At 32.1% G+C, this 26997-nt stretch overlaps 1 protein-coding gene across 4 annotated transcripts in view; it reads right to left on the bottom strand.

The window, feature by feature from the left end:
• Nucleotides 1-26997, bottom strand: part of LOC145293079 (uncharacterized) — a 665443-nt gene that overhangs the window by 546108 nt on the left and 92338 nt on the right. For all 4 annotated transcript variants that reach the window (XM_080139442.1, XM_080139450.1, XM_080139432.1 and 1 more), the window contains exon 3: nucleotides 8965-9084. The gene's annotated coding sequence lies outside the window, so the exon portion shown is untranslated. The remainder of the gene's footprint in view (nucleotides 1-8964; nucleotides 9085-26997) is intronic.

The raw sequence follows: 26997 nt of genomic DNA, 5'->3' as shown, positions 1-26997 counted from the left end.
AATTGTATATTTTCGTGATCGCTTATGGAATACAATGGCAGCGCCCGAGAGCTCAATCAATGAAAATAGAAACTGCAATGAGACTCATTCAATGAATAAATAAAAAAAAATGTATTTTACATAAATGTATGATTTCGGTAGATGATAACTTAGGTAATAAGTATATAATAAGTAAGAATAGATTTAATTTATTTTCAATGTTTTTGTTACTGGTAATAATATTTAACAATTCTTACTTGCAATATATCGTAAACTCAACCTAATATATACTTGAAGTATCATATAGCAATGAATTTCATTTACTATTTCTTAATTCTTAGAAAATTAAAGTTAACTGCAGCACATTTTTTATCACGAAACTTGAACATCATCCTCTAATTTGAACGAAGCGGATGTTCAAATTATAGGAATTATACTATATATTATGGCTATATGCAAAGGAAATTTACTTTCAAACATGATAAATAAAAAAAAAGACTGAAAGAACTAACTAGCAGGTTTTGAACCTCGCTCAATAGGTCTAAATCGAGGGTATGATTACGATTAAAAAATATACTATGAAATAAAAATTATAGCGAGGGAAACATACGGGGAATAAAATAAAAACCACATTAATTTCAAGGATATTTTTTGTTTACAAACAAACAAGATGAACCCCTATTTGGACTTAAAGTGGTTTCTTCCTGTTCTTTCTTTCCCATTGTTATAGTTTCCATTTCATATTATTTTTTATTCATAATTCTAATCTCTATTTAGCTCTGTTGACCGAGACTCGAAATCGATTAGCTAGCCTTTTCAGTATTTTTTTTAGTATTTTTTAATTTAACATGTTTAAAAATAAATTTGGTTGGTATATAGCCACAATTAAATTTTTCTCATCTATCTATCTATCTATCTATCTATCTCGCGCTCTTCATATATATATATATATATATATATATATATATATATATATATATATATATATATATATACGAGCAAACAGTTAATGAAACATGTTAAAAAACACTTTGAAATGAGTTAAAAACATATTTAATCTGAAAAGGAAACACTAGATAAGTGGATAGTCCTCAATCCGCGGAGTTTCGAAGAAAAATTTTCCTTCTCATCAGAGGGTAGGAATTAGCAAAATGTGGGATCGGATTTTGCATGCAAACGTATTTGATGAAACAAGTAAGTCTAAGTTTAAGCTCTATTTCCTATTTGGTTTTATCGAGCTTTTACATCTGGCTGAGATAACTTTATAAATATTAATTCTTTAATATTTATAATATACTTTAATTTTACCATCTTGGATCATTTTGGTAAATTTAATTGTAATTTATATATATATATATATATATATATATATATATATATATATATATATAATTGCAACTTTGTTTGTGTGTGTGTTTGAGTTCTTTCCTCATAGACTCCGAAACGGCTGAACACATTTTCTTTAAAATTTACAGAACGTTAGTGTATAAGTCTGCGAGTGATCTTAGTTAAGTTTTGTCTCTGAATACTCTCGATAATTAGGGATAATCAATAATCGGAACTGTTATTTTAATTTATCTATCATCGGTAAAGCGTTTCTCCCATGTCGTCGCTTAGCAACAATGATAGAGCGGTGGACGTGACAATTCTATTGTGGGTAATTTGATAGTGTTTTTTTCTTTTTGCATGATGTGGTCCGCCCGTAAATTTATTAACTTTATTTTCATTAACTGCAAAGAATTTTATAAGACTTGAAAAATTACGTGTTTTATTTATTTATTTATTTATTTATTTACTAATTTGCATAACGTAGTCTGTTGATTCAAACCCCGCACAGAAATGTCTTTTTTTCGTTAACTGGAAAGAAGTTTATATAAATAATTTTATAAAAGAAACAGTAGGTTCTCTAGAGTGCAATGTAGAATACATATTTGGTACTAAGTTACTGCATAGAGGCATGTGAAGCTTCCTCCTGGGCTATTTCACCGATTTAGATAACAATAAAAATATAGGAGTGTCAAATATTCGTTGATCATAATTCAGTCTCGGTCAACGTCGGGTCTCCCTGCTAGTTTATATATATATATATATATATATATATATATATATATATATATATATATATATATATATATATATATATATATATCAAAACGCAACTGATTTCAATATGTATAAAAATGATTATATATATATATAATCATTTTTATACATATACATACATATACATATGTATAAAAATGATTATATATATATATATATATATATATATATATATATATATATATAATCATTTTTATACATATTGATATCAGTTGCGTTTTGATGTTGATACCGATTGATAAGAACGCTAATTAAACAATAAAGATACACTATTCCTTTTTCACAAATAGTTAAGAAAATACACGTGAATTTTTTTCGAAAGTTTTTGCAAGACATAAACGTAATCCTCCCAAATTTTTTCTCAAGTTTTTCAACGTTTTTCATTTTTATTTTGCTACAATTTTGTTAACAAGAGCGGAGTACAAAATAAAATATTAAATATAAATATAAAAAATAATATCGTTTTTTTGCTTCATCCATATATATATATATATATATATATATATATATATATATATATATATATATATATATGATTGATTCAAAATTTCAATGTATCAGTTAATAAAAATATCAGAACTAAGTAAGAAACCAAATACGATCCCAGAAGATTTATTTATTTTATTTCAATAAATATAAACAATATTATAAATCGGTTATTTGGTTATAACAACGAATTTTCAATGATATATATACATTGCTGCTTTCTATTTTCATTGTTGAGGTATAACGACGTCCCACTGAAGACATCCGATTTCTCTCGGTGTTATTTGGAGAGTGTTTTTAAATATCGTAATTTGTATAAAGAAACGCTTGTCACGTGTGGTACAGTTAATAGATTCATTATTTCTACATTCGAGATTGAAAATAAAATCTTATTGCATCATATTTGGCTTCTAAATGATTTCCTGTATTTTCATTAAGCGATGTTTACAAATATCTAATATTGAATGCATTAACTGTACAACACGTGACCTTTACACAAATCATGCGATTTACAAACAATCTCGCAATAACACCAAGAAAAGTTAAATATTCTTATTTGGGTGAAAGCTGATAAACTGCAGAAAAGACAACATGCCAAAACGATACGTTAAATAAAGAGCAGGTTCGATCAAGTAAGATTTTATTAACTTTCACACAAACACAATTTATTTTTATAATTTTAGTTTTAAATTAACGTGCAAACTAGAAAAATTTATAGACTGCCTATGAGTATCATTTTGCTACCTACGTCCCTTCGGATTATATGAGCTCACATTGAAACTCCATGGAATAAGGAAAATCTTTGATTTAATTTTTATTGTTATTCCTTGTTGAAAAATCAATGTTGTATATTTATATTACAGAATTTATTACATTATTAGAATTATATTACAGAGTTTAAATTTAATTCCTTATATTATTTCTGTATCTTGAATATTGACATTTTTATATGGTTGGGATTGACATATAATATTAATATTAAAATTAATATAGTATTAATATTATATGTCAATCCCAACCATATAAAAATCTCAATATTCAAGATAGAGAAATAATACCTGCTTTAATTTGCAAAATTATACATTTTGAAAACGGATATTATCGTTCTTTTTGTTTTGACACACACACACACACACACACACACACACACACACACACACATATATATGTATCAATGAAAAGAAAACGATTCTCCTTCTACAAAAAGATATTATAGCTTTGAAAACGCAGACGCCACATAAAACTGTAATATTACTAATAATATTACTAGTAATATATCATTATATGATGTAGATTTTGCGATTATTACCAGTTGCTTTCATTTGTTCTCAAAAATTATTATATTAATTCTTAGGGGAGTAACTTTCATTCACATGTCATCTTCACCATTTCTCTCCTTAAAGGAACCGGGAACAGGTATACATATGCCACATCTTTTCCCAACAGTACCGTCCGTGTTTGCTTTTTCCGCAAGTACATTTAAAATTAGATTTTAGTTTTCATTTTTTAAAATAATGATCACTCCCCCAACAAACTCCGGTCAATTTCATTGGCTTGTGCTTCTGTTATACGGCACAATTACGTTGACACACCGGTTCTTGCTAGATCACGGAAGTTAAGCAACGTTGAGCCTGGCCAGTACCAGATGGGTGACCATTTGGGAAGACGACTGTATGTACTGCGAGGTAAAATACCAGGTTGAGAAACTGGCGCAGTCTAGCCTTCTCTCGAGGGTTAATGGGATTCTCTTAAGCCGCAGTACGCACCCCATCTAGTGATGGCGTCACGATAAAAAATATCCTTGATGGCCCTGGCGAAGCATCAAGTATTCAACTACCGACAAGATTTGAATTACAAACTCGTGTAGTGAACTCAGTCTCGGTAACGGCCGCGCTGGATGGATGGATGGCGCTTCTCGGATTATGAAATATTCGTTTATCGTATTTTTTGAACGGTTAAATAATTATTAAGATGGCGTCAGTCAACACAAAAGAAATTCGGCTGTTTATTTTTTTACTGCTGAATAACGAGGCTAACATTTTTCGCCAGCTTCATCTAAGACGATCGAAGCAAACGCCTGATGACTTGTTTTCATCGTATGTTTCATGCGATTGAACTCTATACATTTGTTTACACGCGTAAATAGCGAGTGAGACACGAACACAAATCAAACATTCGCTTCCGCTGATTTCGATCTACGGATGCACATAGAAGATTTTTCCGTTTCGGTTCTGTTACGGTCGTAAAACCTTACAAAAACCACTTTATGGCCATTATTGCCTATCGTACACATCTGCTTCGGCGACTGACTCAGACAAAGATTTGCCTCCGACACATTGACAATAAATAAGAAACTTTTGGAATTTCTCCAGTTAACTAAACTTTTAACGGCATCTTTTGCTTATACGCTTTTTTATCGCAAATACAGAACTCATTTTTAATTTCAACATATTACGCTTCACCATATTAGGAATGGGTTTCTCTACAATACCGTTATTGTTTCACCGTGACCCATGATCCGAATGAGTATACCAATAAGATGGTCACCTTACGATTTTTACGTCAAAATTTACGTTTGGCTTGGTAATTTAAAGGCTTCAAATTCATTTAAAACTCAAAACGTAGTTTTCAGCAAGTTTTTGGCGCTTTAAAATTCCCTTTTTATTGTCGTTGCGGCAATTTTCCCCTTGACGTGCGAAACAGAAAGTGGATTTGAAGCCTTCGAATTGTTGCGTCAGAAGTAACTTCTGTCTGAAATAAAAATTCCTGATTGACACATTTCATTTATTTCATATTTCCACTTATAAAATTTGGAGATAGTTTCATCTTCCCTACTCTTTCTTTCTTAATTTGCTGTATTAATAGTAGTAGTGGTAGTAGTAGTAGTAGCATTCATAGTACACTTATTAGTAGTGTTCTTTTTATTATTATTATTATTATTATTATTATTATTATTATTATTACGGTTACACTTATTCTATTGATTATTATTGTCTATAGTTTTTACTGTTGTTGTTTACATTTCTTTTTAGCAGGCTTATTAGCATGCTTATGTTTTAAAACCCCTGTGCCACCTCATAAAAAAGAAAAGTCTCCGTCTAGAACGTTTTATCAATGATTGAAACACACCAGAAACAATGTTTTAAGGATTAAGTAACGTGTTTTTCGTACTTATTTACATTTTTTATTCGCTGGCGTCATTTCTTGATTAACGACTAATGTATAAACCATATAAGAAAAGTAACTTAGTCTAAAAGGATTTCTCTTTGATTAAATTACACAAGAACCAATGGTTTTAGGATTGATTGTAATATTCTTACGCTTATATTTTTTAATTACTTTCCCGTATTTTTTGTACAGCTTTTACGCACCTGTCCTTTTCACATTTACATTTTACAGATTATTTTCTTCCTCACACGCGCTACCAATCCAGCTGTGGAAGTTTCCATTCCAGGTCATCACCAATCATTTCATCAAAGCAAAATAAATTTACCTTAGTTTATAAAGATTGCTTCATTGCTAATAGACCAGGACCAATGACTTCAGGGTTGATTGAAATATGTACATATAAACATTTCTTATTCATAAATTTCCTTTACTGGGAGGAGGTGTCAAGCGCATATGAAAAATTTTTAAAAAATGTAATAATGTGCATTTTTACATTACTGTTTATTGTTTCGTGATTGTTAAAATATTTCTTCATAAACATTTCTTTTGTTTCCCCATTATTAAGAGTGGAAGCACATTCGCTTATACATTAATTACTGCCTTTTAAACATTGCTTCCTATTGGTGTGGACTCCTCTCACCACTTTATAAAACAAGACAATATAAGCTCAGTCTATGATAATGCACTACAGAATTATATTTTCATTTATTTTTTAGAGGGTGGAATCCTTTCAACGAATATGTTCTAGCTTTGTGCTGCATTTCTAACGGGAACACCGGTACACGGGTCCTACTAATATATATATATATATATATATATATATATATATATATATATATATATATATATATATATATATATATATATATATACATATATATATATAACTACTTCATTTACTCAGATAAACTTAATATACGAAAGTATAGATTTATGCGTAAACTTTAAGTAATTACTTCAAAAGTGCTCAATACGTAGGTAGAGCTAGTTAGTACTTTATAAAATATATATGGCGATTAAGCTACACTGAATATTCTGCGTTTCATCCACTATAGGATTCGTCAGGCTTATGCGCATAAGCCTGACGAATCCTATAGTGGATGAAACGCAGAATATTCAGTGTAGCTTAATCGCCATATATATTTTATAAAGTACTATATATATATATATATATATATATATATATATATATATATATATATATATATATAGGAGAGAGAGTAAAAAAGACAGAGAGATAGAAGCATATTTTAAAAAGTTTAATTTCGAATAACAATGTTTATCTCTTTCTCCCTCTCTTTATATATATATATATATATATATATATATATATATATATATATATATATATATATATATAAGGCCACGCAAAAGTATTGGATACATTACATTTTTCTTCATAACTTTAATTAGGGTTCAAGATTTTACCTAAAATTTGGTCAGTATATTCCTATTACTATTCTAACTAATATTTGGGGTAGTAATTACAAAATTAAAGTTTAGAAAGTTTATATTAAATGAAAAATATAAATCAATTAACGCAAAGTATTGGATACATTGATTTCATATTTGGTTGCATAGCCTTTATTGCATTCAACAGCTTCCAATCGCTGTCTATAGTTGCACACATGTTTTTTTGCAAAGATATGCAGGTATTTTGCGCCATTCTTCTTTGCAGAACTGTTCTAGTTGTTGAATATTTTGTGAATTCCTCTTGTGAACATTTGTCTTCAATATTTTCCACAAATTTTCAATTGGGTTGAGGTCTGAAGACTGACTGCGGCAAATAAGAACATCAACTCCGTTATTTCTAAGCCATACTTTGGTTAGTTTGGCAGTATGCTTGTGATCATTGTCCTGCTGAAACACGAAATTGTTATTATGTCCCAACAAGTCAGCAGATTTCTGGAGGTTTTTCTCCAATATCTCCCTGTACATACGTTTATTCATTCTACCATTGATGAGTTCTAGTTCACCCGTACCTTTGGATGAACCCCCCCCATACTATAATTGAACCATCGCCAAACTTTACCGTACGAATAGTATTCTTTTTGTTATAGGCGGTGCCATTTTTATGCCATACATGTGTTGCTATGTTTCTTCCAAAGATTTCGATTTTCATTTCGTCTGACCAGATTACCTTGTTCCAAAATTCTTGGGGTTGTTCCCCATATGTTTTAACATAATTAAAACGTGATCTGACATGTGTAAGCTTCAATAACGGAACTTTTCTTAGGGACTTTGATACAAACCCTGCACGATTTAGAGCTCTACTGATTCTATCCTTGCTCACATTAATCCCAGCTTCTCTGAGGTCGGTTTGAATTTCAAGTTTTTTTTGTACCTTTCTGCTTACCTACCTTAATTTTTTTTTCGTTTAATTTCCTTGGCTGACCACATCTTGGAAGATTTGCAACAGCTTCACCAGAGTTTTTAAACTTTCTAATAACATTTCTAACTGTACTAAGTTGTAGATTAAGTTTCCTTGATATTAATCGATACCCTTTTCCTCCTTTGTGCTTATCAATGATTTTTTGACGAATATCTATGGACAACTCTTTAGTTTTAGGCATTTTTATAAATGAACCGGGTGACTTTGAAGGAGTGAGCCCAAACTGGAAGAATTTTATAAAATTATTTTAATATAAAGCTCTTTGATTGGTCAGTGATAACTCATTTGCATTATTGCAATACGCTAAGCAAAAGTCATTTAAATTTATTTAAAAAAATAATTTTTTTAAAAGTGTATCCAATACTTTTGCGTTTGTTAATTTATATTTTTCCTTAAATATAAAATTTCTAAATTTTGTAATTACTACTCCAAATATAATTTAGAATAGTAATAGGAATATACTGACCAAATTTTAGGTAAAATTTTGAACCCTAATTAAAGTTCTGAAGAAAACGTAATGTATCCAATAATTTTGCGTTTCGCTATATATATATATATCAAAGGTTGTTGAACTTCTGACAAGAATATAAATAAATTTAATATAATAAATAAATATAAAATATCATAAAAAAGATCAACGTAGGGTTTTTATGATATTTGTATGATTTTACTAATTTCTGCTCTACATATGTATTAAACAGTTTTGGAAAAAAATTTGTAGTAAATTTGTACTTATTATATATAATATATAATATGTATATAATATAGACTGTGTGTATGACTGTATGTATGCGTGTGTTTGTGTCTAATTTAGATGTAGAAAATAAAGATCTTACCCTAAATAATCTGAGAAATTGTCCTGACAGTCAATTCGATAAGTGACCGATTTTTAAGTTTTGCCATCAAAGAAAGTTTAGGAATCATCTGGGAGATACAATATTTACCCTTGGCTTCTCCTGAAACATAAAAAACGAAATTGTTAACTCACATGTGCAGCACTTCAGAATAAAATTAAATTACAGATATTAGTTTATACAATTGAAAACAAAAAACAAATAGAAATAAAAATAACGGCTGTATTTAATATGATTATTAGGATGTGTAGTTCTTGGAAAATGTGAAGATTAGCACGGTATGCATGGAAGGACTCATAGGCTTTATATCAATTACCTCATAAATTAATATCGTTTTAATATTATTGTTGCAAAACAGAAAAAGGAACAATACGCGTATTTATGTCAAAGAAGGTTTAGAAAGCATGTAACGATAATTACAATTCATGTCCAACAGTTGTCCGGTATTTGTTTTTAATGTGTAATAAATCAGCGATACAATCAAATTATTTTGACATCACATATAAAAGAAAAAAAAATGGAATGTGAGTTAAAAACGCCGGAACACGGAACCAAAATAAAATATTGAAATATTAAAACGAAAAATAATATTTAAAACTGTAACTTTCAAGTGAACGATGAAATGTGACGTGTATATTTAATTTTTATATCAACCAATCGAGCATTAGCCGACGCATTCTTGTTTCCATATAAAATGAAACATTCTTTAGGTTCTGTTATATCCGCCCTCGGCACGCTACAAGAATCTCATTTTGTCTGTAGAGAATTGTCACACTAAAATTTGAGATAACATTTCCATTCGTGTAAGATGGAATAACATTAGACGCGATCACCGCACCTTTATAAGAAGCTCTGTCAGTTGATTGATTTGTCATATTTCTCATTCTGACATGATTAAAGTTTCAAAAAGCATTTTCTGTGCGTCTTCGCATTTTTATAATAGGCTCTGTCAGTCGTCGGTCGGCCACACTTGAATTTTAAAGAATATTTTCATTGTTCAACTCATTGATTGTAATAACGCATGCTATTTTAGATGCATTCAGGATTTGTACAAAACTAGTAAACTAGTAGATGGTCTGCACAAAAAAAGAAAACCGGTTTTCATCAAACGGAAATGGAACCAGTCGTCTTCTCTAGGGCAACAATGTTATCGTTCCACCCTGTAGTATTTTTCATTAGTCTGTAAAATTTGAAATCATATTCTTATTTATCTGTCACGGTTCAGTTTGAAATCATTTTTTCCACCAGTCTCTTAGGATTAAGTTTGAAATAGTATTTTCACTTGGCCTGTCATTTTTAGCTTTAAAATAATATTTTATCGTGTTCTCTCACATGTAAGTTAAACATAGTAATTTCCGTTGTCGGTCAGGGTTGAGTCTTAAATCATATTCCTATTTTTCTGTCACGATTCAATTTTAAATCTCCCTTTTCATCAGTCTCGTAAGAATAAGTTTTAAATAGTATTTCCTGTTGGTGTGTCACGCTTATCTTTAAAATCATATTTTTCGTTGGTCTATAACGGTTCAGTTTTAAACCATTGTTTATTGTTCATTGTGTAATGTAGTTTGAAAAAGTATAAGGGGGTATAACTGTGACACACTCGAAAATAACATATTACTCTTAATGAATTCATTTTGAGGCAGTGTAGTATCTGTTCTGCTATCAACATACAATCTTCTCAAGAAGTATCTCCTCTTTCATATTACAGTAATAATGATGAGAGTGAAACAACAACAACAACAACAACAACAACAACAACAGCAACAGCAGCAGCAGCAGAAGCAGCTACAGCAACAATTTGAAATAGTATTTCCGTCGATTCGTCAGGGTTAACTTTGAAATAGTATTTTTCTTTAGCCTCTCAATGTTAAGTTTAACATAGTATTTTCCATTGATCTTTCACTTTTCCATTTAAAATATCATTTCAGGTGATCCATCCATCTGTCACTCTTAATTTTGAGACATCATTTTCCTCGCTCGCAAATCTGATGGGCGTATCTTAAGGGTATCCATTCACATTACTTCATTATGACTTGTCATTGTTTGTGATTCAGTTCGCCGAATTCATTTCATTTCTCGCCAATTTTCATTGTTAAAAGTCATTTGAATATTTTGTTATATCATTGAAAAAAAATCAACTATGGTTTGTGTTGTGGAGACGCCCACTAATTAGCATACGTGGATGAACAAGATATAGATAAAGGTATCAAGTCAGCAAGACCGGGGAGCTTTGTTCGAACGCCGGATAGGCAAGACGCATGTGCCGGTTGCTCCATGAAAGACTTTAACCCGCCCTCTGCTGCACAATCTTCCAACTGCACCTTTGTATATATGTGTTATATTTTCGTCTTAATATATTTGTTTTACCTTTACTTTCTGCGTTCGTGTTGTTATTGATACAGACACAACAGTCTGATTGCTTGGAAAAATATGCGAACAATAATAAACATACATAGTAAAACTTATTAACTAGCAGGGGCTACACGGCGTTGCTGGGGAAGTATTAAGCAATTTATTTTTTATCAATGACAATCGATTTTTTACCTTCTTCGCAGTAAACGTAAATCTTATTGCAAAAAATTGGAACAATCAATTAAGGTAAACTTACAGAAAACAATCAAGCAAACACTGGAGTAAAAAAAAAATTTTTTGAAATAAAACATTTGAGATAAATTTTAGTTAAAATATACTACAGACTATTTAAGACTTGTACTGTTGTACTTAACATGAAATAGTATCAGGAAAGTAGTGTAATGTAGTTTGAAAGAGTATAAGGGGGAATAACTCTGCCACACTCGTAAATAACATATTACTCTTAATGAATACAGTGTAGTATCTGTTCTGCTATAAACATACAATCTTTTCAGGAATGATCTCCTCTCTCGTATTACGAGGAAGTCAGAGGAGGCAATAACAGTAATAATGACGAGAGTGACAACAACAACAACAACAACAACAGCAGCAGCAGCAGCAACAACAACAACAACAGACCACTCCCGAGGAACAGCAAAGAATGCCAAAGAGGAACATGACTCATTGCACATAGACTGGAAGATCTTGAAGGAGGTAAGAAGTAAAACCAAAGTACATGGATCGACTACAAGGAAGCGTGCGACAGAATCCCGTAAACATAGATAATAGGATAGCTGAGAATGTACAAAATACCAGGCAAGATTATCAATTTGGTATCGAAAAATGCACACTGATATTCATGAGAAGGGGAAAACTGGAGGCAACAGAAGGCCTGGAATTATCCAACCAAACGGAAATGACGGCACTAGGTGACCATGACAGCTACAGATATTTTAGATTTCTGGAAGCAGACACCATCAAAGCAACACAAATGAAAGAGAACATTGGAAAGAGGTACACCAGAAGAACAAGAAAACCCTTAAAAACTAAATAATTTAGTAGGAACCTAATAAAATGGATAAACACATGGGCAGTATGATTAGTAAGATACTCTGGACCGTTTATAGGATGGGCCAATGAAGAACTGCGGCATCTCGATCAGAAGACCAGAAAACTCATGACTGTGCACAATACACTACATGTAAAGGATGATGATGACCGAGTGTATGTGAAAAGGAAGAGAAAGAAGAGGACTGGTTTGTATAGAAGAATGTGTTAGCCAAACACACACGCGCGCACACACACACACACACACACACACACACACACACACACACACACACACACACACACACACACACACACACAAAAGAATCAGAAAAATACATAATGCACAACACTAAAAGACTAATTACTTCAGCAAGAGACACTGAAAAAAACACAAAAAAACAAAAGCAAGAACAAAAACAAAAAACAAAAAAGAAAAAAAAACAAAAACGAACCAAACAGAAAAAGAGAAGCAAGGGATAAGATGAGAAAATAAAAATGGGAAGAGAAACAGCTACACCGACTATTCATAATGGTGACAAAAGATGAAACGAAAATACTTGGACATGGCTACAAAAACTACACCTAAACAGAGAAACTAAATCGCTAACGCGATTAGAATGAACCACATGAAAGTAAGGATCGACAAGATACAAGACAACAGTAAATGTAAGCTCCGTGGGCAAATAGATGAAACAATAAATAATATAATAAGCGAATTCAGCAAACTAGCAAAAGAAAAAAATATAAAAAAGACACAATCAAGCGGGAAAGGCAATACACTAGGAATTATGCAGGCATCTGCATATTGAACACTCAGACAAATGGCACAAGCACAAGCCGGCAGTAGTACTTGAAAATGAAAGTTACAAAATTTTATGGACATGGATATACAAACAGATAAACCCATCTAAGCAAGATGTCATATTAGTTAACAAGTAGGAAAAGTCTCACTAGATCGTAAATTTTGCCGTTCCAGCAGACTACATAGTGAGGGTCAAGGAGACAAAAAAGCGGAGCAAATACACAAAAATTGCCAGAGAGCTCAAAGGGATATGGAAGATAGAAGAAAATCAAGATAATATCGCTAATAGTAGGAGCACTAGAAACAATACCGAAAAAAGTTTTAAAAAGAATGGGAGAAATTGGAATCAGAGGCATGGCCGAGAAGATACAACGGATAACAATAATGAAAACGGCTGAAATATTAAGACAAACCTTTGCATGCGGAGTCTAACACACATGAGCTACAGGGATATATAGACACTGCTACATATGTAAAATACAAATAAACATCACATGGGATCATGAAAACTGAAACTGTAAAATTGTAAGTCTTTCCTCCCAATTTTTTTGTGTCACCATAAACTGACGCCATATCAAATAAGTGAGGGGAGTGAAAGAGGATGGAAAGACTAAGAAGAGAAAGCACTAACTAGACCTCCACGGGATGTCCTTGGAGAGGTTTATTGTCATTCAAATTTCACTGAAGACCAATGGTCGCTACTAACTCGAAATCAATGGTGAACGGCTATTACGATAAGGCAAACTAATTTACAAATAGGTGGTAACCACTGGAAATTTGGGGTGCATAATTATATATATATATATATATATATATATATATATATATATATATATATATGGCATGCCCACATAAAATATTATAAAGATATATAATGTTTTATGTATCGATTTTCAGTATTGAACTCAAGGTGCTCAATGTAAAGTAATAAATTATGATAATATAGCTGTGGTGCTTAAACTTTCCGTGTTTCATTCCTTTAGGAAAACATCAGGCTAAAATGCATTTAAGTATAAATGCATTCAAGCCTTACGATGCACTACAATTTAGCCATTTAAACGAATTTAAAATAAAATGTAATTAAGCCTACGATTTCGTGTCCCTTAATTGACATGGTATTTGAATGCCTACTAGACACTATCCTCGAGTGTCTAAGGTCTCTCTGTACAGGGGTTTGTTAGAACAACCTGGCATGAGGATACTTTTTCCATAGAAGTGAACCCTGACCAAATATTCAAAATCACATAGTATTTGCTGCCCATATAAGATCTCCTCACTACGGCTACCACACAGCTTTCCGAGGAATGGTGCACCTTCTCCAAGTGATATTACCTCAAGTAATAGCACGAAGCTGGATACTCCACCAGACTAGATAAATTCTTGTCCTAGAATCCAGTAAGACCAAGAGACCGAAACAAAAGATATACTACAACGTATGAAAATGGTGAATTGGGGAGGAGGAAAATTATGTTCTCAATTTCTTTACTAACTCAGTGTTTGAGAGATAAAGAACTTAAATGGAACATTTGAATATCTATGTATCTCATATAGAGTTTAAGTGTTAACCCCAGGTCGTGGGCCCCTTGATTTCTGAGAACTTCGACTGAAGTAAAATAAAACAAAAAAAGGGATGCATATATATAATTATTTTTAGTATAATAATTAAATACCTACAGACACTAATGTTTCATCCTTTCGGGAATCTTCAGTGCAGGGTGTCACGATTAATACCAGTCGAACGATTTGAACCCCGCAACACAAGACATCTCTGGCTCGATTAGCGAAGACCTAATCCATTCGGCTACCATTAACTGTGAGAAATAACGTTGAATTTAAACATCTTAATTTTAAATGTATATAAAATATATTTTAAAAGTATATATATATATATATATATATATATATATATATATATATATATATATATATATACTTGTTTATTGTTATATAAACATGCTCACATCCCGCTGCTACAAATAGCCACTTGTTTCAATCAAACAACAGATATCATCAGGCAGCGACTTGACTATTCAAAAGTTCAATGAATAATTATTATATATTATATTGTCGCTGCCTGATGATATCTGTTGTTTGATTGAAACAAGTGGCTATTTGTAGCAGCGGGATGTGAGCATGTTTATATAACAATAAACAAGTATTATCAGCTCTTTTTATTGAGCACTATCTAACAACCTCGTTGAATTCATTAGTCCATTACTTTTGAATATAAAAAAACCCGAGTGTATATATATATATATATATATATATATATATATATATATATATATATATATATATATATATATTCTGTTTAATGACATTCTTTTCTATTTTTTTCCAATTTACGTAATAATCTTTTTGTAATATTATTAAATGTTTTATGTAGGATCCATATATTACGTGTTGTTGCATTGCTTTCTACTTAAGCCGCAATCATCTTCATGCGGCTGTTTGTCTGCTGGGTTAAAAAAACGTATGGCTATTTATAGAAAGTACTTTTGGGGAGACGTGGTAACGTATTTAAGGTGTATCGAATTGGATTAATGTACAATATTTCAACAGGTATTAAAATTACAATGTAATAAAATTTACAATTAAAAATCTACATTTTCCCCTCGTGTCTAATTATCATTAATTATGTATTAAGAAACTTGAAAAATGTTACGACTGCATTAGTAGTTAATATCATTTATCATTGGACGTTTCGTTTTTATATACAAAACCCTCTAGAACTTTGAGCCGTATGACCTTAAACTATATCCAGTGGTGAGGCTTTGGGGAGTGTGGAGACACGCGTTATCCCAGATTCACTCTGACCCGGAGTGGTAGTACCCGACTTGAAAACAACAAATACATTCTATTGAAAAATTTTCTTCAAAATCTTTGGATTCGGCATTAAATAAAAACAAACACAACAAACCAACCAGGTTCGTAGAAAAAGAATTTTTACACGTTATCAAAAGAAAACCAGAATAGGCTTAGATAAATCCAGTTACCACATAAACATACCGTGTTGATTGAATCTGAAGACAAGATCGTCATGTTGTTACTTGCATTTGTTCAAATATGCTCTGGTTTTTATTCCAGTAAAATATGTAAAATCTATTTCTCTCTGAAATTGATATTAAATCAAAGATATAACATTTGTCATTCAGAGGTCTATTTCACTTAAAATAACTTCTTTAATGGTTTAACTATTAAATATTGGATTTGATTCATTTTGGAAATGAATTTTCATAAGAATTGCACTGAACTACATAAAAGAATTGTTCTTATTTTGCCACACACACACACACACACACACACACACACACACACACACACACACACACACACACACACACACACACACACACACGCACGCATACACAAACATATATATATATATATATATATATATATATATAAGAGCAAATAGTTACTAAAACATGTTAAAAAACACTTTTATTATATATATATATACTAGCAAAAGTACCCGCCGTTGACTGGGTTCAAAACAGCCTACAGAAAATGGACTCTGATTTATGAAAGTATGATAGGTTATGAAAAGGAAGGGTTGTAAAGGGATAGCTTCGAATTTGGGGGTATCAAAACCAAAGCAAAATATGATGAAAGTAAAAATAAAATAGGTAAAACCCATAATTTATTATACCATACCTGTTCACACTGAAACACTTATCACAATAATCTGTGGATCTATATCAAAAACCTTGTTAAACTTTGTGAAATATTTCCATTCTATGGAGGCCAGGCGCGAACGCAGACCCCACAATTTTATTATACCATCCCTATTTAAGTTAAAACATACTTATCAAAGTATTCTATAGTACATCTACAGGGTGGTCAAAAAGTCAGGTAACATTTTAAAGAAAAACGATATTAACAATACACGTATATTTAAGTACCATACATTGAAATATAAAATGAAACAAACATGAAATATGTTTATTTTGTTAATTGTCGTCCATTTCTCTCTATCAATCGCTGGAAGCGATTAACCACTGATTGTGTAACACGTGTAATCATGTCAGCTGATATCCGCGCAATCTCCTCTTCAATAAATAACTTTAAAGACGCTATTGTATCAGGCTTCTTGCCATAAACGCTATCCTTTACATAGCCCCAAAAACCAGAAATCAGGAGGGGTAGTTTATATATTACACTCAAATATTTAAACAAATAATATTAAACGAATAGAGATTATAATGGATCATATTGTTTTTTCTACCTTTAACATGTTACCTGACTTTTTGACCACCCTGTATATCAAAAACACTTTTTAATTTTTATTTTTTTTATTTCCATACTTTGTGGACCAGGCGCGAAAGCAGACTCCACAACTTTAATGAACCACCATTCTGCCAGATCAAACATACCCATTCCTGTGTCTCGATACATTTTCTATCATTATATGCAATTAGTTTTTTTAAAATAGTCAACCATATAGTAGCCTATTCGTGACCAGATACACACAGACACACACAGACATTCAGCTATATATATATATATATATATATATATATATATATATATATATATATATGAGATTAGTCATTTTTGGAAAAAGAAATCCGACAGAGTGCACAATTAAAAGGAAAATCCGAAAATAAGAGCGTATTTATATTTTGTATTTTGTGTACAGAAAGTTGTTAGATGAGACAAATCATTGGTACCGTAGGTTTAAAGCCCGATAATTAGGACCGTTTTAGATATGTATATCAAGCTCAAGGAGTATTGGCTGATGAGAGCTTGATATGCATATCTTAAACGGACCTAATCATCGGGCTTGAAACCGACGGTACCAATGGCTTGTCTCATCTAACAACTTTCTGTACACAAAATACTATATATATATATATATATATATATATATATATATATATTATGTATGCTCGTAGGTCTACGCACATATAGACCAATTGGTGTAGATTACTTTCCAACTAGCTATATATCTGCCTGTATAAGTCTCTTCATATATATAAGTAACTAGAGAAAACGCAATAATTACAATAATAATAATTACCTGAATGATTCTGTGCTACGAAACAGGTGCTGTTAAGAATCAAGCATTTTAATATACCTTATTAACGGTAAAATGGCGAACATTTTAAAATTTGGAATATAGACCTTTTGTCATTTATGCGTATATGCTCTGTAGTAACATCGAGCTTCATAAATTAAAAGGATTGGTATAAATAAAGAGTGAAATATAGTTGAAGCAGATTTTCCCATAAAAACATACGCACACATACAAGCGCACACATATAGATAGACAGAAAGACAGACACAGACAGAGACACACACACACACACACACACACACACACACACACACACACATATATATATATATATATATATATATATATATATATATATATGCTGCCAGACATTGTCCCTGGGGTAAAAGTGTGACATAACTTCCACCCTTCTCTATTTTTCCTTCCATCGTTTTCCCTTTTCCGTCATCACTTTCCATTTTTCGTCTTCACCCAGATCATTCCTCTCTTTGGACACACACACACATAACTCGAGTCGGCGTTCTGATAAATTGACACTGTAAAACCTGAGTTAGTTCCCTTTACATAATAAAATTATATAAAGAGATGAACGTTTTGATAGCGGCAAATGATATAATTTTGATTACCAAAGGCATTAAAACAATAGGCGTACACTGCTTAAAAAAATACAAACTTTGTGAGTGTTTGTTGGACATTTTTCTAGTTTTAAATAGACATACAAACAGGCATTTTTCTGTTATTTATATATATATATATTCATATATATATATATATATATATACTATATGTATATACATACATAAAGTATATATATATATGTATATATATATGTATATATATATATATATATATATTTGGTAATTAGTAAAAAATACTAACCAACCATTTCTGTAAGGTCTGACGAGGCTGTTAGATCGTAAACACGGTCCAACATCCGAAACATATGTAACCAAACAGATAAAACGGTAATAAAAAATAAAACATATATATATATATATATATATATATATATATATATATATATATATATATATATGGCACAATCACATTGACACACCGGTACTCGTCAGATCACCGAAATTAAGTAACGGTGAACCTGGCCAGTACCAGATGGACGACCATTTGGGAAGGTTAGGCGCGGTATGTACCGCACTGAGTCGTAGAAATTTCCATGTTGGTATCTGGAGGCGCATTAATTCACCTGGAGAGATGCACCCACAGTTTTCGCAGTTTTCGTTAAGACAAGCATCTATGAGAAGGAAATTCTGATGGAAAAACCTGCTGTCTTCTATATACTCTGTCCTGTGGCAGTTATCTGCACCGACGGAGGTTAGCAGTAATACCAAAATGTGTGGACAAAGCGTCCACCACTATAGACAAATCATCTGTGTGAATTTCGGAGCAACTTAGTTGTGGCGGAACCTCATACGTCGAAATCGACATGGAAGTCACCATTATTAATGCGTGTGCAGTAATCAATGGGACAATATCGTAGTAATCGCTAGTAATGGAGATCTGATCAAGTGTCTTATTTAAGGGGGCGGTTCATCGGGAACTTGTTTATGTTGGACTTGAAGACATCGAAGTTGTAGTCTGGTGGGAAACAGGCAAACGGAAGAGAGCTCCACAGGCGTGCACTTCTAAGAAAGAAGCTTTGTTTATGGAATGTATGTTTTGATTTAAGCACACACACACACACACACACACACACACACACACACACACACACACACACACATATATATATTAAAGTTTTAAAAAGGATAAGTGGAGTCATTATTAGAATTTTGAGTAAGATCGATGGGGGTGGAGAAAAAATTAATAGACACGAAAAATAGTCAAAAAGACTATTCGGCTAAAATAATAAAAAAAGAACCTCGGCAAAAATCTCAAAATTTCAACTCTGTCCGTGGAAGAACATTTGGATTTGACGATAAATGCCGTGGAAAAGTCACTTCTGATTAATTTGGACTTGACGATAAATGCCGTGGAAAAGTCACTTCTGATTAATGTTTGGTTTTAAAATATGGAAACGAAGAAAGGATTCGAGGCGATTTTAAATGGTACCTCTTCTTTTATCATGAACTGAACACATAAATAAGATAAAATTAAAATGAAATAGTGAGGTACACTCGGAGTAAAATAGGGGAACCTTCGATCTGTAGTCGAGTGCTCTACCACTAAGCTATATCTCAAAATGACAATAAATTTTTTTCTTTTAAGAAGAAATGATTTAAGTAAAGTGCCAAGATTTGAAATTTTAAGATTTTTGTTGAAAACACGCGAAATATCATCCTTACCAAATGAGAAAATGAGAGACCTAAAATTTTTGACTGAAATTATGCCAAACATTCACAAAAGATCAAAATATCACAAAAAAGGGCTTGGAAAAGCAGAACAAAATCGAAGTGCCAATCCAAATGACAAAGACTCTGGATAAAATTACATTTTAAACCACCTGACATAAGTACCATAAATACATTAGATATTATCGCAGCAAATATTTTTGGATATTTATGTAATTTTATTTCGCATAGATATATCAATATCTTCAATATAAAGTTTTTTCTGTTCTATGTTATTTACTGCACTTACCTCTATATAGTTTATAGCTATATCTGGTTAAATTTGTACATTATTTAAGAATGATATTGTAAGATATTCTTTGTAATTAAATAGTTAATAAATATCTTCCATAAAGAGCGGAGGAAGAAGACTGGTTTGTATAGAAGAGTGTGTTAATGACACACATACAAACACACACACACAATACTTAAATATTTAATACTCAAAGAAGTATCATTATGATTCAAGCATGTAACATCTTATGTGTGAAAAGTATATCAGATAATAATGGTCATAGGAAGTACATTAAAGAACATCCGGTTGTGATACCCCAGGAGCTTTTAGGTGCGTGCAGTGACCCGTTAATAACCATTACTACCATTATTTCTATTCTAGCCTTGACGTGGTAGTGGTTGTCATGGTGCGATCTATGGTTCATTAAAATGTATCGTTTTCTGGTTATTTGTTACCAAATATGTGACTACAGAACAAATTAATAAGAAAACAATTTATACATGAAACAGAATCTATTAATGTGTTTTAAAACTATTAATAGCTATATGCATAAGGAAATTATACCAAAACCAAACAAATCAAAGAGATCAATACTGCCATCGTTATTTTTATCTCTTACTTAGTGTTATCCACCATGATTGATGGATCCCCATCATAGTCCTCGTCATTCTATCCCACGATGCTCGTGCTGAACCGTGGTCACGTGATAGATGAGGTAACAATCTCGTCGTCCATGAGTTCATATTCGTCGAAATTCGAACGGGCGACGAGTTTTTAATCGCGTTAATGATTCATTCAGGCACGAAGAAAGCACTTTTCTCTTCATGCATGCGCACGCGTGAAGAGAAACTAACAAAGGGAGATGAGTGCATATAAATTGACCATTTTTATCATAACTTCGTCGTTCGATAAGTCAACCCGTTGTATAGCACAGTCCAGTTTGAATAAATAGAATTTCCATCGATAAGCGTGCAGATTGAATGGGCGCATCCCTTTTTTTTTAAATGAGGAGAAGCATTTCTGTCAATTAATTTAGCATTTTCATTGATCTATCACGCTTAAATTTTCAAATACGTCTATACATATACAGTCTTAAGTTTATACAAGAATCAATTTTTGATGTATGTATATATATATATATATATATATATATATATATATATATATGTGTGTGTGTTTGTGTGTGTCTATCTATCTATCTATCTATCTATCTATCTATCTATCTATCTATATCTTTATAATGTCCAAATTCTTTCAAATAGCAAGCTCAAATGAATCATATATGCGAATTAGTTGCATATATATATATATATATATATATATATATATATATATATATATATGTGTGTGTGTGTGTGTGTGTGTGTGTGTGTGTGTGTGTGTGTCTTAGGCGGCCGCCCGGCGTTGCCCGGTCGTAAGATAAGTTTAAACATAGTATTTTAATTGATACAGATTGCGTATGTATTATTATAGAATCAATCCTTGATTGATTATTGCATATTACGAGGAATAATTTGCCCGGTTGAATAAATCGCAAAAAAAAAAATAAAAAAAAATAATGAATAAAAAAAAAAATAAAAGTAATGGTAATTTTGTTTGTTTACAATACGACATCAGCCGATATTTGGACTTGACGATAAATGCCGTGGAAAAGTCACTTCTGATTAATGTTTGGTTTTAAAATATGGAAACGAAGAAAGGATTCGAGGCGATTTTAAATGGTACCTCTTCTTTTATCATGAACTGAACACATAAATAAGATAAAATTAAAATGAAATAGTGAGGTACACTCGGAGTAAAATAGGGGAACCTTCGATCTGTAGTCGAGTGCTCTACCACTAAGCTATATCTCAAAATGACAATAAATTTTTTTCTTTTAAGAAGAAATGATTTGCTGAGATATTATCATTTCCATTGGCCGGTGTAACGTAAAATATTCTCCTTTAACAAATTTGCCTTTTGTGGATAAAAGAAAAATGACTATTTTTAAGATTGATTTTTTTCGATTATCGATACTTATCGGATGAAATTTTGAACAAAATATATCTAAGAACACTACCAGACATATATATTACCTTTGGGTGAAATTTGCAAAAGATAGCTTCAGCCGTTTCGGAACCTATGAGGACGGAACTCTCGCACATACACACAAAGCGAATTTTATATAATAGTATATGTATATATATATATATATATATATATATATATATATATATAAATGCATATATATACTAGAAGAAATATAACCCGTTGTATCATCAATTGATCAATGTTTAGATAATACGCATCAAGAAAACGTGTTTGTAAAGCAAGTTGAATCAAAAGTAGAAGAAAACATCTTAATGTAGTCTCTTCTATATTATCCTCTTTTTGCTACCCTTTTCTCTCCTTCCATGTCTAGCTACATATTTACATACTATCAATTCTTTTAGTGATATTTCTTTTTACAAATGATTGGCTATTTTAATGTTTAATTTTGTACTTTTTCAATAGTTTATAACACACACGCACACATATATGGATAGAACTTGAATACCTACTGGATAGAACTTGAATCCTACTGGACATTATTCTCTCGTGCCTCTGTATAGAGGTTTGTACAGACAACCAGGTATGAGAATAAATAAAAAGTAAACCCTGTACTAAATATTCAAACGCATAGTATTCGCGACCCAGATAAGATCTCCCCGAGTTTGGTTACCCCACCCCCCCACTAACTTTTACGAGTGATGTTGCCTCAAGTAACAGTACACAACTGAATACTCCTCCAGATCAAATGAATTCGTGTACTGGAATCCAGTGAGACCAAGTTATCACACAAAAAAGATATACTATAATATATTTAAATGGTCAATTGGGGAGAGGAGAATTATGACCTTAATTTCTTTACTAACTCAGTATTTTAGAGGAATAGGAGTACTTTAATGGAAGAGTCGAATATATATGAATCCCATATAGAGATCACGTTATTCATGAGAACTTCGACTGAAATAAAATAAAACAATATATTTACACACACACACACACACACACACACACACACACACACACACACACACACATATATATAACTACTTAATTTACTCACATAAAATTAATATACGAAAGTATAGATTTATGCGTAAACTTTAAGTATTTACTTCAAAAGTGCTCAATACGTAGGTAGAAATCGCCATATATATTTTATAAATTACTATATATATATATATATATATATATATATATATATATATATATATAATTTTCCAAGTTCCAAATATCGTTTTCTCAGTTAGCCATTGATTATTTTTCAAAAGGTAACCATTACAATATTGTTTCGTATTGCAACTAACAAGTATGCAAAATTGATATTTTTGCTGCATATTTAATCATGTACTCATCAGATGTTTACTTATAAAATAACTTAGAAACCATTATGTGACTAAATATGCTGCAATAATATAATTTTGTAGACTTGATAGTCACAATACGAAACAATATTTTATGGCTACTTTTTGAAAAGTAATAAATGACTAACTGAGAAAACTGGATATTTGTAACTTGGAAAACGATAATATTACACTATATATGCTCTGGAACCCAATAAAAAGGCATTCATTGAGCTTGGATTTTTTGTTTAAAAATTTTCAATATTTATATAAAAATATTTTTTCATCATAAAAAAACTTTATTTATGAGAAAGTTTTTTTTAATCTATTGCCATTTGTATAAACTGAGCACGTTTCAAGTAAATGATTGACCTATATATATATATATACATACTTATACATATATATGTATATACACACACATACACACACATACATATATATATATATATGTATATATATATATATATATATATATATATATATATATATATCTTTGTGTTTTCCCAGTCAGACATAGAACACAAACCACACGCATGTTAGCCATCGGTAAGATTTTATATGGTTTTGCTGGTTTGTTGTATGGGCTACGTTGTGTGTCTGACCATATAAATATAATTAGGCATATATATTTCACATAAAATTACGAAAAAAATATTTGGTTGGCGACACGAAGCTATCGTGTTTTTCGTTTTCTGTTTACAGAAATCGTGCGAGAAAAGGCGTGAAGCACCTTGATGTAAATAAGCGAAAGATTATTATCACAAAGACAGAATTAGAGTTTTAATGCAAAAGTCCAGTATCATGATTCAATTGTGCTTTAAAGAGAACCATTCGTTGTGAATGAGCACGTGTGATATCAAATAAACTACTGATGATTTTCTACGTCTGACCGTTCTTCTTGTGCAGAGATAACTATTCCCAAATGCAATTGTGATGTTGGGCTGTATAAGGATGTTTACTTTGACAAAATTTGGACTGCTCATTCCTTAATCATACTTTTCGAATATCGATACTTACATAACGAAACAGCGCGCATAGATACATTACATTTGTGCGAAGTTTCAAAAAATCATCCAACCGATTTGAGGTCTTTTTAATATAAGTAGAGATAGACTATTTTATGTCGAAAATTAAGTGATGCAAAATAGATATTCTATTGACTTTAGTCTTGAAACGACCAAAGTTGTATGCAGGAGAAAAACAGTCAGCAAGAAGAGAGTTCCATAACCTTGCAGTTATTGGAAAGAAGCTAATGTGTTAGAAGCAGTATTATAATTAGGTATCAAAACAGCGAACTGATGAAGACCTGTATACTAACGAATCAAATGAGTTGAAATAAAAGATGCAAGGAATAGATCAAACAATTCGGAAGAACACATGCCATACTTGTATTTAGAAAAAAAAAAACCCTGAGATTAACATATAAATTAGCATATAAATGCTGGAGTCCCTCAGGGGTCAATCCTGGGTCCAACACTCTTCCTGATCTACATCAATGACCTCCCTAAACACATACTTAAATCATTCGTTGACATCTATGCTGATGACACGACCATCTACGGCAACACATCAAAGGCTGTAAATGACGAAGTTATCTCGGATTCTCTCTCCTCTGATCTCGAGCGCGTGGTTCAGTGGGGGAAGATGTGGCTAGTTACCTTTAATGCATCCAAAACCAAACTCCTATCCTTACATCATCAACGCTCTGATCCCCATCTGGCATCAATTGGGATGAATGGCTCTCGTCTGGGAGAGGCCCCGTGTTTTGACAAGCTTCTGGGTTTGACCTTTACTCCTGATCTGAAATGGAACACGTACATCAAGTCTGTGGCCAAGGTCGCAGGAAAGATGATGGGATCCTTCTACCGCTCCAGAAGATATCTCACTACTGATGCAATTCTCTATCTATATAAAAGCCAAGTATGGCCAAGGATGGAATACTGTTGCCATATCTGGGCAGGAGCTGCCAAAAACAGCCTATCATGCCTTGACAGAGTACAAAATAGACTTCGTGGTTTAGTGGGGGATGCCCTTTTCTCTACCCTGCAACCCCTCTCCCACAGAAGAGACGTTGCGAGCCTATCCTTGTTTTATCGTTATTTTCATGGCAGGTGCTCGTCTGAACTCCAATCCCTGGTCCCCCCTCGCCAATCTTTCACGAAAAACACCCGTCTAGCTGAATCCACTGTGAAAAATTTCCCCCACTCTATATCTGTGCCTAAATCAAAACGCGGATTTCATGAGCAAAGCTTCTTTCTTAGAACTGCACGCCTGTGGAACTCTGTTCCGTCTGCCTGCTTCCCTCCGGACTACAACTTGGATGTCTTCAAGTCTAATGTTAACAAATTCCTAATGAACCGCCCCCCTAATTAAACACTTCATAAAATCTCCTCACTAACGTGATGTACTTACAATAACCCTTATCCCTGAGTGGCTTCCGGGCCTTGATAAGTGGTGATCACTGTGTAAAAAAAACAAAAAAAAAAAACAACAACATCACGTCCCTGTAAGAAAAAAAGTAGGGGCAATCCTATTAGAGATAAGGTTTTGCACTTTATGAAGAACCTCTGAATGAGACATAAGCCCAAATATGACAAGAGTTCGCCACACATTGTAAGATAGTAGATTTGTGTTATGTTACGCATGTTTATACACGCGTTAACATGTAGATTCTTGGGACCCAACACGTTGTAGCAGAGTACGTCGCAAGGAACATAAAACAAGTAATAACTCGACATTTTTTTGTAATGACGATACATCTTAACGGGTATTGTTCCGAACAAAACGTGATCGTCCTCCTTCTCTATGACCTCTCTCCTCTCGAACGTCATCGTCGGTCT

The sequence above is a fragment of the Euprymna scolopes genome, chromosome 2 (assembly GCF_053919585.1).
Source record: "Euprymna scolopes isolate OS-2025 chromosome 2, ASM5391958v1, whole genome shotgun sequence".
Taxonomy (NCBI): Eukaryota; Metazoa; Mollusca; class Cephalopoda; order Sepiida; family Sepiolidae; genus Euprymna; species Euprymna scolopes.
This window is presented reverse-complemented; position numbering and strand designations above follow the sequence as displayed.